Below are 14,471 nucleotides of genomic sequence, written 5' to 3' on the forward strand. Positions count from 1 at the left end.
ACTGATTATGAATGGAGCCTGCAGGAGTAAAAGTTGCTCTGAGTGGGTCAGTGAGTAAATGGTGAATGTGAAGGCCTAGGACATTACTAAAAATCACTGTAGACTTTATAAACACTGCACATGTATACTACACTGTTTATTTTATAAATTTTTCTTTCATCAATAATTAACCTTAGCTTACTATAAATTTTTTACTGAATAAACTTTAATTTTTTAAATATTTTGACTATTTTGTAATAACAGCTGTATTAGTCCATTTTCACACTGCTCTAAAGAACTACCTGAGACTAGATAATTCATGAAGAAAAGAGGTTTAATTGACTCACAGTTCCACAGGCTGCACAGGAAGCATGGATAGAATAGGAGGCCGTAGGAAACTTACAACCATGGCAGAAGGCAAAGGGGAAGAAAGCATGTCTTATCATGGTGGAGAAGGGGAGAGAGACAGAGCAAGGGAGGAAGTGCCACCCACTTTCAAACAACCAGATCTCGTGAGAACTCACTCACTATAACGAGAACGGCAAGGGAAAAGTCTACCCTCATGATTCAATCACCTCCCACCAGGCCCCTCCCCCGACATGTGAAGATGACAATTCAAGATGAAATTTGTGTGAGCACACAGAGCCAAACCATATCATTCCACCCTGGCCCCTCCCAAATCTCATGTCCTTTTCACATCTAAAATCACAACCATGCCTTCCCAACAGTCCCCCAAAGTCTTAACTCATTCCAGCATTAATTCAAAAGCCCAAGTCCAAAGTTTCATCTGAGACAAGTCCCTTCTGCCTATGAGCCTGTAAAATCAAAAGCAAGTTAGTTGTTTCCAACATACAATGCGGATATAGACTTTGGATAAATACTTCCATTCCAAAAGGGAGAAATTGGCCAAAATAAAGGGGTTACAGGCCCCATGCAAGTCTGAAATCCAGTGGGGCAGCCATTAAATCTTAAAGTTCCAAAATAAACTCCTTTGACTCCATGTCTCACATCCAGGGCACACTGATGCAAGAGGTGGGCTCACAAGGTCTTGGGCAGCTCTGCCTACATGGCTCTGCAAGGTACAGCCCCTGAGGCTGCTTTCATGAGCTGGCTTTGAGTGCCTACGGCTTTTCCAGGTGCAAGGTGAAAGCCGTCAGTGGATCTACCATTCTGGGGTCTGGAGGACAGTGGCCCTCTTATCACAACTCCACTAGGCAGTATCACAGAGGGGACTCTGTGTGGGTGCTCCAACCCCACGTTTCCCATCTGCACTGCCCTAGTAGGTCTCCATGAGGGAGACCAACAATATCTGTTAGAGAGATCGCATAATGTTTTTTTTCTGAAAATCATTGCATTTCCTCTACAATGGTGAAAATTTTTCTCATCATTTAAAGTCCAATTCAAATGAATGTCTGCCACAAAAATATCTCTAGTCCTTTTACTTTCCTGAATTCCCACAATGCTTGCTCATAGCACTACTATTTTTAGTATGTTTTTCTGACATGGCCCCATTTTTAAAATAAAGGATTTAGTATATTCAATATATCCATCCACCCATCTCTCACCTATTTGTTTCTCCTCCTATGTTATCTAATTCTCTCCAATTAGAGAGGTGCTTTTTCCATTTAGCCAGGAAGATTGGCTCAAAGCCCCAGGCTCAAAGCCTTCTGGTACCATGATCCTGAAGGTACTGGAAATTCAAGATGGTGTGACTGATTGACTGAATTATTATTTCTACTTCTTCACCCCCTTTCACTTACATGTGACCTTATAGTTCACTGTAGTGAGCAGAATATATTTCCCCATCCCAATGAGATATTAATGAACATGACAATGAGCAGAGACCTTAAATGTGCTTGTGTGCCTTAGCTTGGCTTCTTTATCTCTGTCATATGTCACAAGAAGACCTTCATCCAGGTATTTGCTGGTCCAAGAAAGATGAGAGAGATGTAGAGATCAAACAGATTGAAGGGTCCAACTTGCAGCCTAGCTCTGGGTTGCCCCAGCTGACCTATAGATCCATGATGTTGGTTATTAAAGTACTGATATGGTTTGTCTCTGTGTCCCCACCCAAATCTCATGTTGAATTCTAATCCCCAATGTTGGGGAAAGGACCTTGTGGGAGGTGATTAGATCATGGAGGTGGATTTCCCCCTTGCTATTCTGGTGATAGTGAGTTCTCATGATATATGGTTGAAAGTGTGTAGCATTTTCCCCTTTGCACTCTCTCTTTCCTGTCACTATGTGAAGATGTGCTTGCTTCCCCTTCACCTTCCACCATGATTGTAAGTTTCTTGTGGCCTCTCCAGCCATGCTTCCTGTACAGCCTGTGGTACTGAGTCAATTAAACATCTTTTCTTTATAAACTACCCAGTCTCAGGTAGTTTTTAATAGCAATGTGAGAACAGATTAATACAAGTACTGGGGGTTGTACAATTATGCAACATTTTGCAGTGATAGCTGATTAATACAGCGGGATTCTGAATGGCCAAATGTGATTCATACGCTTGTCTCTGAATCAAACACAATTGCTAGTACTTTAATTGGCCAGGCTCTATTACATTTCCAGCTCTTCCTCCATTCCCAAATAATTGAAGTTGGCTCAGGAGTGGGGGTGTAGGAATTAAAATTTGATCTCAAGATATGGAAGACAAGTTTCCCAAAAGGAAAGTGGTTGCTCTTACCAGAGGAAGGGAATTGGTTTGAAACGTATTAAGCAGGAAAAATCTATCTGTCATAATCTAGTCTGGTACTCTTTCTACATCATTATTTATTGCTAAATTTTAAGCTGATTTGTATGCAGAAACTCTGCCTTACTCATCTTGTGTTTAACACTTACAAATTATAATGTCTTATAATTTGTGTTTGAATCCAGTAGGATTAAGTTTCACTGCAAGTAATATAAAAATCCCCAAGTAACAGTGACATAAAAAGTTGGACATGGGCAGACATGCTGGCTCATGCCTGTAATCCCACCACTTTGGAAGCCTGAGGCAGGAGGGTCACTTGAGCCCAAGAATTCATGACCAGCCTGGGCAACATGGTGAAACCCCATCTCTACAAAAAAATACCAAAAAAATTAGCCGGGTGTGGTGGCGCAGGCCTGTAGTACCAACTACTCAGGAGGCTGAGGTGGGAGGATTGCTTGAGTACGGGAGGTCAAGGCTGCAGTTAGCTGGGATTGTGCCACTGAACTCCAGCCTGGGCAACAGAGTGAGACCTTGTCTCAAAAAAAAAAAAAAAAAAAGAAAAGTTGTACTTTATTTTTTTCTCTTATGTTGAAGACTAGAATTGAGCAGCCAGGGTGAGTGTGGTGACTCTGATTTTCAAAGTTCTTAAGCATGCATTTTGCTTTGTTTTTTTTTCCATGAGACAGAGTTGCTCTGTCACCCAGGCTTGAGTTTAGTGGTGCAATCTTGATTTACTGCAATCTCCGTCTTCTAGACTCAAACTGAGGTGGGGGCTTGGGGACCACATCTTTATTCCAGATGACCATATGGCCAGCTAAAAGTCAGGGCTTCTAAAAGAGGGAGCATAGATATTGCAATTTCAGCAAGCAATCTCTACTGCAGTGCTCAATATTTATTAAATGAATGAATCACATTAAAAATTAAAATTGATTAATAAACACTAACAATTAAATTTTTAATCTTAGATGAAATGCTGGATTAAAGAATATATTTGAGGCTGGGTGTGTTGGCTTACACCTGTAATCCTAGTACTTTGGGAGGCTGAGCCAGGTAGATCACCAGGTCAGGAGATGGAGACCATCTTGGCCAACATGGTGAAACCCCGTCTCTATTAAAATACAAAAAATTAGCTGGGTGTGGTGGCGCACACCTGTAGTCCTAGCTACTTGAGCGGCTGAAGCAGAGGAATCTATTAAACCTGGGAGGCAGAGGCTGCAGTGAGCCGAGATCATGCCACTGCACTCCAGCCTGGTGGCAGAGCAAGACTCTTTCTCAAAAATAATAATAATAATAATAATTTGCTTAAAAATTATTTTTGATTTCCACTGAAATTGAACAATTTGGCAGGCTTATTTCAGTTTTATTCATCCATTTTCTAAAAGTGTAATCCTTATAAGATTCTACACAGGGAGTCTAGCGCTGCTCTTTTGGAATCTTTAACCCTGAAGAAAATATCACTCTTAAAATTATGGCTCCTCTAAAGCTTAGACAAGCATCCCTCTGAAAGTTTGAGATACAGATATTTGCATTAAAGGGATTTATTACCTATAGTTTTAGTAATGCTGACATTATGGGTAAGCTGTCTGCTGATCCATTGTCTTGTTTTGCAAGCAGAACAAAGCAAACCTATTTCTACTCTGTGGATAAATTCTGTGTTGGCATTTCTGGGAGAAGATTGGGAGTTAACTACCAAGCTATTGATTTTTTTTTGTGTCTGCTGTGAGCCAAATCCAGTCTTCAGTAATGTGCACAGTCCCCCCTGTTAAATTCAAGGTGATAAAAGGAAAGTTTAGTATTGATGTCTGAAGTTAGAAAAGTCTGTTTCATAATTTACCAGAGGTTTATTTTTATATTCCATTGTATAAGTATCAGTCTTTGGGTATAGAATACTCAAGCTAGAAATTAAAATCCAGACGTGTTTCTGAGTTTACTATTGGTGTACCCATTGAATGAGATACAATTTTGAAGTTTGATGATGAGAGAATTATAGCATTGTTAAAAGAAAAACCTTAGACAAATTAAATTTAACAGAGTTGAATTGAGCAAGAAAAAAATGATTCGCAAATCAGGCAGCCTCCAGAATCACAGCAGATTCATAGAGATTCCAGGGATGCCTCGTGGTCAGAGCAATTTATAGAAAAAAAAAAAGGAAAGAAAAGAAAGTGACATACAGAAAATGGAAGTGAGGTCCAGAAACAGCTGGATTGGTTACAGCTTGGCATTTGCCTTATTTGAACACAGTTGGAACACTGAGCAGTGTGTGAGTGGCCAAAGTATGGCTCCTGGGATTGGCTGAGATTCAGCTATTGCCACAGAAGCATTCTCCTAAGTTAGGTTTTCAGTCTTGTCTACCTGCTACGTTAGGTTATGGTTTGTCCAATAGGACTCAAGTATGGAAATAGAGAGGCTTTCTCAGGCCGTATTTAGTTGCATTTAACAGCATTAAGGGTAGTAAAAAAAAGTACAACTTTTTTGCTTTTCTGCTTTTTTAATTTCTACTAAACACTATTTTTTTCACAAAAGTTAAAACCAATGAAAAATGAAATTCCTTCATTCAATCAATCATTGATTTATTCATTCAATAATTATTTATTAAATGCACATTATATGTGAGATACTGTGCCGGGTATTAGTTACACAGTAGAGAGCAAAACAAAGTTCTTCCTCTTGAGAAATTTACTGCTTAGTATAAGCGAAAGGCATTAAGTAATTGCATTTGGAAAGGAGTTTTTAATGGCAATGGAATACATTTGCATTTCAATTGCTGTAGCACCATGAAGATGTCTAAGTACCACATTGGCAAATAACTTTTATTTCTTGCTTTTTTCATTATTTTGCTAAATCTTATATGTTAAGCATATTAATAATTCATTATCTATAGTCTGTAATAAGGGATCCCACCATAGTATTTGTTTTCAAAATAACTGGAAAATGTAGGTTTCAAAACTGAAAACATTTTAGCTATTTTGAAAGAAAGGCTTCCAAAGTGTATTATATTCTTTTTTGCCGTCTTAAAATATATAGGAGATAATTTATACATTAGGAAAATGTTTGTGTTAGCGGAGGGTAAATTGTTATAAACCCTGACTTAGAAATTCAGTGACTTAATAAACAAGAAAATGGTTTTTCCCTCATGTACTAACTGAAGGTAGGTACCCCAGGTTGGTAGTAGCTCTCCTTCACATGGTGATTTAAGGACCCAGGTTTCTTCCATCCTCTAGGACCTTGTCATCTGGTGCAAGGTCAGGATTGCATCCAGATTTCAGCCACTGGAAAGGCGGGTAGTGTGGAGGAAGCACACCTCTCTTAAAAGGCCCATTCCTGAAGAGGCAGGCACATACCACATCTACTCGTATTTCACATTTCATTACTGAGAATTTAGTCACATGGTTACATCAGTCTGTGAGGGAGACGGGGAAATGTAACCTATTTTTGTGCCTAGGAATAACGAGTGGATAATTTTTAGTAGATGACTAGCTGTCTCTCCCACAGCCTGAAACTCTGGCTGCCAAGTTTCTGTGTATATCCTTCTCATACTCATCCTCTCTCTGGGCAAGCCCCAAGGAGCACATTCACCCCTTCAGCCAGGGAGACAATTCAAGGTTATAGTCAGCTGCTGCATCCAGCTCAGCATCCATAGGTATGTTGATTGGTGATGATCAGTCCTCTCACTCACATCCATAGGTAGCTCCTAGTTATCTGGTGACCTATAAGTTGAAGGTAAAATACATCCTCTCTTTCTGTCACCCCTTCTTCCCACCAGAATAAATGGTGGACCAGAGACAGGATAACTGCAGTTAAAACTCCTATTCAGAAAAGGGAAGAAGGAGAAACACAGCAGTCACTGGTCCATAGCACTGATAGAAACCAGCTAGATACGGTGGGGGTCAAAGACCTCTGTCTTAGTAGTGAAGGAACTTCCTTGATTGGGCCTTATTTCTGCTTTATGGGAGTAAATTCTTGTCCATTGGTCTCTGGCCCCCTGCTGTGCTCTCTGGAAGTAACTTCTTTGCCTATTATTCTTCTTGATCAGATCTAAGAGGGCTTTGGGGAATTTGTTCCTCTTGAAAGCTGCATATATTTTACAGCATAGTTTGTAGGCCCGTAGAGTCACAAGGCTATTTGGTTCTTAGGCTCATAGATTCTTTAGCAACACAGTTTCCTCAATCTTAGTAAATTCTAAGTTTATTTGCTTCCAAGGTGCCTGTAAGCACAACCAAAACATTTTCTGGATGTATTCTAGATAGTACTTCAGCTTTTGCTTTTTTGCTCTTTCTCTGACATGTTCTTTCACGTTAATAGCAGCTATCTTGAGGCTATCTGAATAATTAGGCTTTACTGGGAAGGCAATAATCTGACCTTTTGCCATTTAGAATCCAGAATCAGTCAGCTTTTCAGGTGAGAGGGTGTCTTAATTTTTGGCCCCTTCTCCTTCAAATTATTGTCACTTTTCAAGGAGGTCTTCTCTGATCACCCTATTTGAAACTTCCACCTGGACCCATCTTACTGTGATTTTTTTTAAACACTACTTGTCACTTTCATATATTTTTATATATATACATATATATATATGAAATGATATATAACATATAATTATTTATTATACTAATTGTTTATCATCTGTCTTCCTCCTTTGGCGTGTAAACTCCATGAGGTTTAGAAGTTACATTATATTCTCTGATATCTGTCAGGTATAGAGAACAGTGCCTGCTGCATGGTAGGTGCTCAACAAATCTATGTTATGTGAGTGAATGAATAATTTGAGCGTATGTTGACTTTTCAGGATCTGCTATATATCGTGCTATATGTCAGCTATGCAAATACTGCAGGTTACAGTTATTCTTTCCTATTGCACATAGATAGAATTTTTACTTTGCTCATTTCGCAGTGTAGGGCAGGATGAGTGCATCTGTTTTTTCTCTGTTCTCTCCATAGAGACCTATTCTATGCCAATTATGGAAATTCCATTATTCTTGTTGGTGATCAATCTAACAATGGACAAGTGAAGCATGTTGGCCAGTGAGGGATAAGCAAAAATATGGTAGCATGAAGGATCTCTAGAAAAAATTTTGTTTTCCTTTCACTTCCTTCCTTTCTGCTGTGGGTTTTGTTTCTGTTTTTGTTTTTGGTAGAGACAGGGTCTCACTCTGTCACCCAGGCTGGAATGCAGAGGCACATCACTGTAGCTCACTGTAGCCCCAAAATCTTGGGCTAAAGTGATCCTCCTGCCTCAACCTCCCGAGTAGCTGGGACCACAGGTGTGCATCACCACACCAAGCTAATTTTTGTATTTTGTGTAGAGATGGGGTTTCGCCACATTGCCTAGGCTGGTCTCGAACTCCTGAGCTCGAGCAATTCACCCACCTCAGCCTCCCAAAGTGCTGGGATTCTGTGAGTATTTTTTATTCTCATGATGATACGATGTTGGAACTTCAGCACCTGTCTTATGATCACGAAGGCAGACATTGCTAACATTCCGAGATTTAATGACGGGAAAGACAGAAAGAATCTCAACCCATATGACATAATTGAATCCCTGTTCCGATGTTGGAATAATTTTCTTTTTAAATGAGATAATACGCTTCTACTTTATTTAACCCATTTGGGTGTACTGTACTGTCATTTGTTGATGTACCTGTAAACATCCTAACTGATACAGCAGCAGTATCTTCAGTAGCTACTGAGACTAATTTGCTACCACACTGCAACTCATTCAACCATTTGTCCATTCATTCATTTATTGAGTAAATTTTCTATATACTAGGCTCTATGCAAAACCTAGAGGTAAAAAGATAAAGATGCAGTTTGTGCATGTCCTCATGGAACTGACAATAGTGGAACAATTACAAATTCAGTAAAAAAGTAGTAGTTGTACAGGAGTTCCACTAGTTCTACTGAATTTGAATGATGGTAAGCATTTGCTCTGTGATAAGTGTCCTAGACAGATAATTTGTCTTCTAGGCATATGAAGATGGATTTCACCTATCCATCCTTCACCATTTGAGGGAGGTTCTCTTCTGTTGCCACAGAAGTGGCACCAATGTAGGCAATTGTGACCATATTATTTAGTTCCTATCTATTGAGACATAAACTCATAGGTGGAGAAGATTATATAGCGTTAAATGTGAGATAGCTTGCTAGTTTGCTTCTTTCTTCTCTATGCCCACTTATAGGTTTTTCTTAAATACTTAGAAAAGTAGAACTCTGACTGTGGTTAGAATGCATACATCGAATTGTAGCTGTTTAAATATGCTCCTATAGGCTCTTGGTCAATTTTGCGTGTATGCCTGGAAAATAAATTAGAATTGCAGATCGTTAAATATTTTAGTTTTATCCTCTGGGAAACTACAGTTTTGTGTGTGTATGTCTTTTTAAAAAAAAAAAAAACCCTACAGCTCTATCAATCTAAGCCAGCTATCTAGTCATTGATATATTGAACAATTTTATTTGCAAAGCTGTTCAATATCTGCAAATGGTGTTAGTGGCCAAATGAGTATATGGGCTTTATAACTCAAACTCAGTAAGAGATGTTGTGTATTCCCCACTCCTTTTTGATAATTTGAATTCAAATGACAAATACATATATGCTTAGGATGAAAAAGTATGTCATAAAATACTAGGTTCACTGGACTACTTTTCACATTAGGCTCATTGAAAGTTTATCTAGAGAAGTCTAGGCACAGTGGCTCACGCCTGTAATCCCAGCACTTTGGGAGGCTGAGGCAGGTAGATCATTTGGGGTCAGGAGTTTGAGACCAGCCTGGCCAACATGGTGAAACTCCATCTCTACTCAAAATACAAAAATTATCTGGGCATGGTAGCACACACCTGTAGTCCTAGCTACTTGGGAGGCTGAGGCAGGAGAATCCCTTGAACTTGGGGGGTGGAGATGGCAGTGAGCTGAGATCGTGCCATATAATTGGCTATAATTTGTAAGAATGTTGTCATCGGGTGTGTCACTTAAGGTCTTAGACTGTGAATCTAACCATATTTAGTGAAATGGCTTACTGTACAAAAAGTCTAAACCAAAGGTTCTCAGGGAACAAAGCACATGTGCAGTTTTAAAACAAAGCAGTGTTTTGTCCCATTGCTGTGATTTGTAGTAATACTTTACTCACTCTGAAATCCAATTAACACTAAAGGATTAAGTGTGAGATTTTGGTTTATGCTATTTCTGTATCTCATACTACTCCCTCTTTTTTTTTTTTTTTTTGAGATGGAGTCTCGCTCTGTTGCCCAGGCTGGAGTGCAGTGGCGTGATCTCGGCTCACTGCAAGCTCCGCCTCCCGGGTTCACGCCATTCTCCTGCCTCAGCCTCCCGAGTAGCTGGGACTACAGGCGCCCGCCATCATGCCCGGCTAATTTTTTGTATTTTTAGTAGAGATGGGGTTTCACAGTGTTTAGCCAGGATGGTCTCGATCTCGTGACCTCATGATCCGCCCTCTTCGGCCTCCCAAAGTGCTGGGATTACAGGCGTGAGCCACCACGCCCGGCCCCCATACTACTCTCTCTTAATAAACAGTTTCCACTGATAATATAAAGGGCTGGTATAAAAATGTCTTTAAATGAGTAAGCTTTCTTTGGTAAAATTAAATCATACAAATTATTTTTAAAACCTTCTGATATATACAATATTTAGCCCAGTTTTCTAATTTTCTGGATGTAAAACAAAAGGTTTAACATACATTCCTTGAGCTGTTAGTGCTATTGAAATCTTTTGTCCCATTTAAGTCCTAAACACTTTTGGTTGGTTGAGTAGGATGTGAGTTTTTTTGGGTCTCATAGCATGCTTTTTGGCTTAATTTCAGGTTTATATATATAAATAAAGGAATTAAGTAAAAATAAAATTTGAGTTACTTTTTGAAAGCACCTGAAATCTTGGATTGGAATACGTTGTCTATTTCAAGTCTAAAGCTGTGGTTTTCCCCTTCTGCTTTACCCTTCTTCAAATGTTGTTGTAATGTAATTCTTTCCTGAGCTTTCCCTGTTTCCTTACTAACGCATAGGATGGCAATAAAAATAGTTTTAAATCTCATCCCTCCATGAGAGGTTAGCTCCCCAAGTATAAGCTCCTTTTGTATTGTACTTGTAATTGCTCATTCAATGTTGGTATTGCCCAGTAGACTGTAAGTTTCCTGAGGGCCAAGAATGCTTTTGCCTCTTCCATTGCTGCTTCCCCAGTACCTTCTGTATATTTCATAACCAAATAATGAAAATGATATATTCCATTTAAAGGGTCAAAAAAAGTTTGGAAAGAAAGTTTATGTGGGAAGAAAAGGTAATATACTGTTTTCCCACAGACATAACAGGAGAATTAATTTATATGCATGTGGAAGCTGTTCAGGAGCTACTCTTAGTTTGCTTTATGTATTTAAAGTTTGTTTTAAGTATCTTTAAGTCTTAAGTATCCCTATTTTTTTCCTCTTTTCTAGAATGATTTTGGAATTTCCACTTTTTGTTCTTGTCTACTTTGTGATTACCAAGTTCTCTAATGGTATTTGACAGTTCCCTTTGTTTTGATTTGTGACATATGATGGATAAATATAGTTAACAGATATAGAGGGGAAATTGTCACATTTAATACATGTAAACCTGTGATTTTAAAAAGAGGAACTACTAATATATATGTCTGTGATGAAACAAAAAATAGATTATCTCATATCTAGAAATAAAAAAAGGTTATTAAAATTCAGAGGAAATAAAGCTAGCAACCCTGCCTATACCAAAGAATATTTTGATTTTCATAGTGCCTTTCGTCAACTAAAGAAAGAAACTGAGGCAAATTAACATAAGTCAAGAATTTATTTGGGCCAAATTTGGGGACTGCAACCAAGGAGACACAGATTCAAGTTGCCATGAATATATGCTTTGATTAGCAGTAGTTACAAGTTGGCTTTCAATACTCATGTCTCTCTGGATCTGATACATTTTGCATACCTCACATAGCTCAGACATCTCTGAGCTACTTTTCTTCTCATTTCCCCCTTTTGATTGAGATCTTCCTCTTCTGAAAGCATTGATAATCAACATTTTAAATGTAGCTTTTCCCCACATTGCTAGGAAGGCTCATTCCCGGGTAATCTCTCTCTACATTGGAGGGAAAGAGGAGAGGCACTACAGCTTAAGAATTTAGTGAAGTCTTAGGCTAAATTAACTGGCAACACAAAGGGGCAGAGGAATTGGGTCTCAGGATTTTATCCACTTACAAAGGAAGTATGGCGTGTTGAATAATTTCTATGCATCTAGCTATCATGAGTTTAGTTTCTGTCAACAAACACTTTAGATAGAGAAATGCAAAGCATAATTGATTTAAGAATCAAAAATATGACACAAATAAGGACAATTACTAATTAAACAATTTGAAATCCAAATGTGAGAAATATTCCTATACCTGAAGGTAACCAGTCAAATAAATCATATAAGGGGTCTGTCTTTCCAACCATGGGTCATCTTGTAGCCATTTAGCCTTTTGAGTGATCTTTTTAAACTGAGTTTCAATTTCTTGTCCTGGTCTGAAGAACCAGGTGACTGGCTGCAGGTCAGCTTCAGTTGGAGATCTCTGATGATGGAAGATGCCTACTCACGCAGGGCTACCTTTTTAAAATGAGAAATGTAAATCCATGAGTCAATGCCTTTGAGTTTAGCTGCACAAGTATTGATAAGTAATACTTGATATAGCTTCTTCCAACATGATTAGAAGGAATCCAAAAATCTCAAAGTTGGAAGCCATGATATTTGATGTCATAAACTCCCAAGAGCTTGCTGTTAAAAGAATCCTCAATTAATTTAGAATTTTTAGTGAAATGCTTTTTAATGCCTTGGCAATAATGAAGACTATCATCTTTAAAGAGAGCTGGTTTATAGACTCCTTCATCCAGGCACATGGGGCTTCCTGGTATCATTTCAAAGGGAAAAAGCTGATGTTTTCCAATTGGGTAGAATGTAAGTTAAGCAATAACAATGGAAGAGCCTTTGGCCAGGGAAAGTTAAACGTTTCTATAAGCTTTGTCAATTTATTTTCTTATTATCCCATTTGTGTGTTCTACTAGTCTGGAAGATGGAGGGTAGTATGTCCAATGGAAATGCTCAAAAATTGACCATATGTTACAAATAGACTGAGTTATTTGTCTAGTGAAATGGGTTCCTTGGTCACTGGGAAGACTGGAAGGAACTTTCCAAGACAGAAAAAGACAAGTATTAAAATGGCCATGGTTAAAGATGCAATTGACAAGGAAATTTGTGCATTTTCTTTTTTTGTTGCCTACAATTCAACATACTAATCATAATTATGACCGATAACATATACCAAGATATATTAGAGTTTTAGTAATCTCACACAATTTTGGGACACACACATTTATACAAATATAACTCAAAGCTAAATGCCATTTCTTATTTGACAGTTTTTTCTGTATGATTTTTTACATACTGAATAAGCCTAGTATCTCTCTTTGGAACTTCCAGGGGTTCTTTTTGGGATGTCCAAAAGTTAGTTCCTGATGAAATGACTTAATTTAGAATTTGAAATTTGATTTTGAGAAGTTTATTAAATATTAAAGGTTTAAAACCCTGGAGCAAAATGGAATAATTTATTTAGCCAAAGTGATGATTAAAATATTTCAAAAAGCAAAAAAAAACAAAATGAAACAACAATCCCTTATCTTTGATAGAGAGATTCAGTTTTCTAAACATCAAGACTTAATAAAGACAGCATGAGACCAATAGAATCTCTCTCTCCTTCTCTCCCTATTTTTTTTTTTGCAGTTTACTCAAAAGATGAAATCCTTTTACTACTTCTTATTAATACTATACAAAAATCTTATTCACAAGAGAAAACCAAATTCTACCTTTGTATTATTAATGGTGAAAGTAATTTTAATAAAACCCTACAAACAGATCTATCCAATCTCAATCAGCTTTAACCACACAAGATTTCTATAAAACTTTTATAACCTCTTACAATTTAATTCCTTCTTTCCCAGACTTTCTATATCCATTTAGTTTTTTTATTCCTTTAATTTAAAATAACCTTCAAATAACCTGTAAGCAAAATTACTTTTCCTTTAACCAAAACCATATTCTCCCGCCTTTCTTATAACCTTCTTTACCAAAAAACACATCCTTCTTTTCTTATGTACTCTGTGTACAAAAGAATTCTTTTGTATCTAGTAGTTTTAGTTACATAGTAACTATAATTTTACCTCTTAGTGACTCTAATTTTCATTGAAAAACCTAGTAAGTAAGAAATTTTAATTATGTATCAGGTGCAGAAGCTGGGACAAAGGACATAGCTGTGAAGACAATACCTAGAGACTCTTACCCTGCTCCAGCATGGTTATAAGGCACAACTGGGCCAGGGAAGACACATTGGGTTTGGCTCTGACATGCAGCTGGTGGCCTAAGTGCTGTCAACATACACATGTTTTCAGGCATCACCATGGCCACCTGTCTAGATGTCAGAATCTAAAGGCTCAAAACCAAAGACATAGGCTCACAAATAATTAAGCAGGTATAAAAAAAAATCATGGAAGCAACCATTTTAGGATGTTTAAAACATCTAGCAAAGACAGTATAAATTTGTCTTACCTGTAGACCCAGGTAAAAATATCTAAAATTAAATTAAATTTCGTCAATCTTGAAGACATTTCTATTCTGTTTTGCCAACAATTTAAAGACTAGTTTTGTTTACAAAGATTACTAAAGTCTTATGAATTTGAAAACTGTTTAGTCTTATTTACTTAATTTATGAACACTCATTTCTTTATAAGTCAGTTTGGTACCATGTGGACAACATGCAAACAC

General features: G+C 37.8%; 1 long non-coding RNA gene across 1 annotated transcript in view; it reads right to left on the bottom strand.

The window, feature by feature from the left end:
- Nucleotides 1-12,108: 12,108 nt before the first annotated feature.
- The window catches only part of LOC130541126 (uncharacterized), a 50,037-nt gene continuing 47,674 nt past the window's right edge, over nt 12,109-14,471 (bottom strand). The window contains exon 3 of the long non-coding RNA XR_008955170.2: nt 12,109-12,263. This is a non-coding gene — a long non-coding RNA (uncharacterized LOC130541126). The remainder of the gene's footprint in view (nt 12,264-14,471) is intronic.

The sequence above is a fragment of the Pan paniscus genome, chromosome 22, assembly GCF_029289425.2.
Source record: "Pan paniscus chromosome 22, NHGRI_mPanPan1-v2.0_pri, whole genome shotgun sequence".
Lineage (NCBI taxonomy): Eukaryota > Metazoa > Chordata > Mammalia > Primates > Hominidae > Pan > Pan paniscus.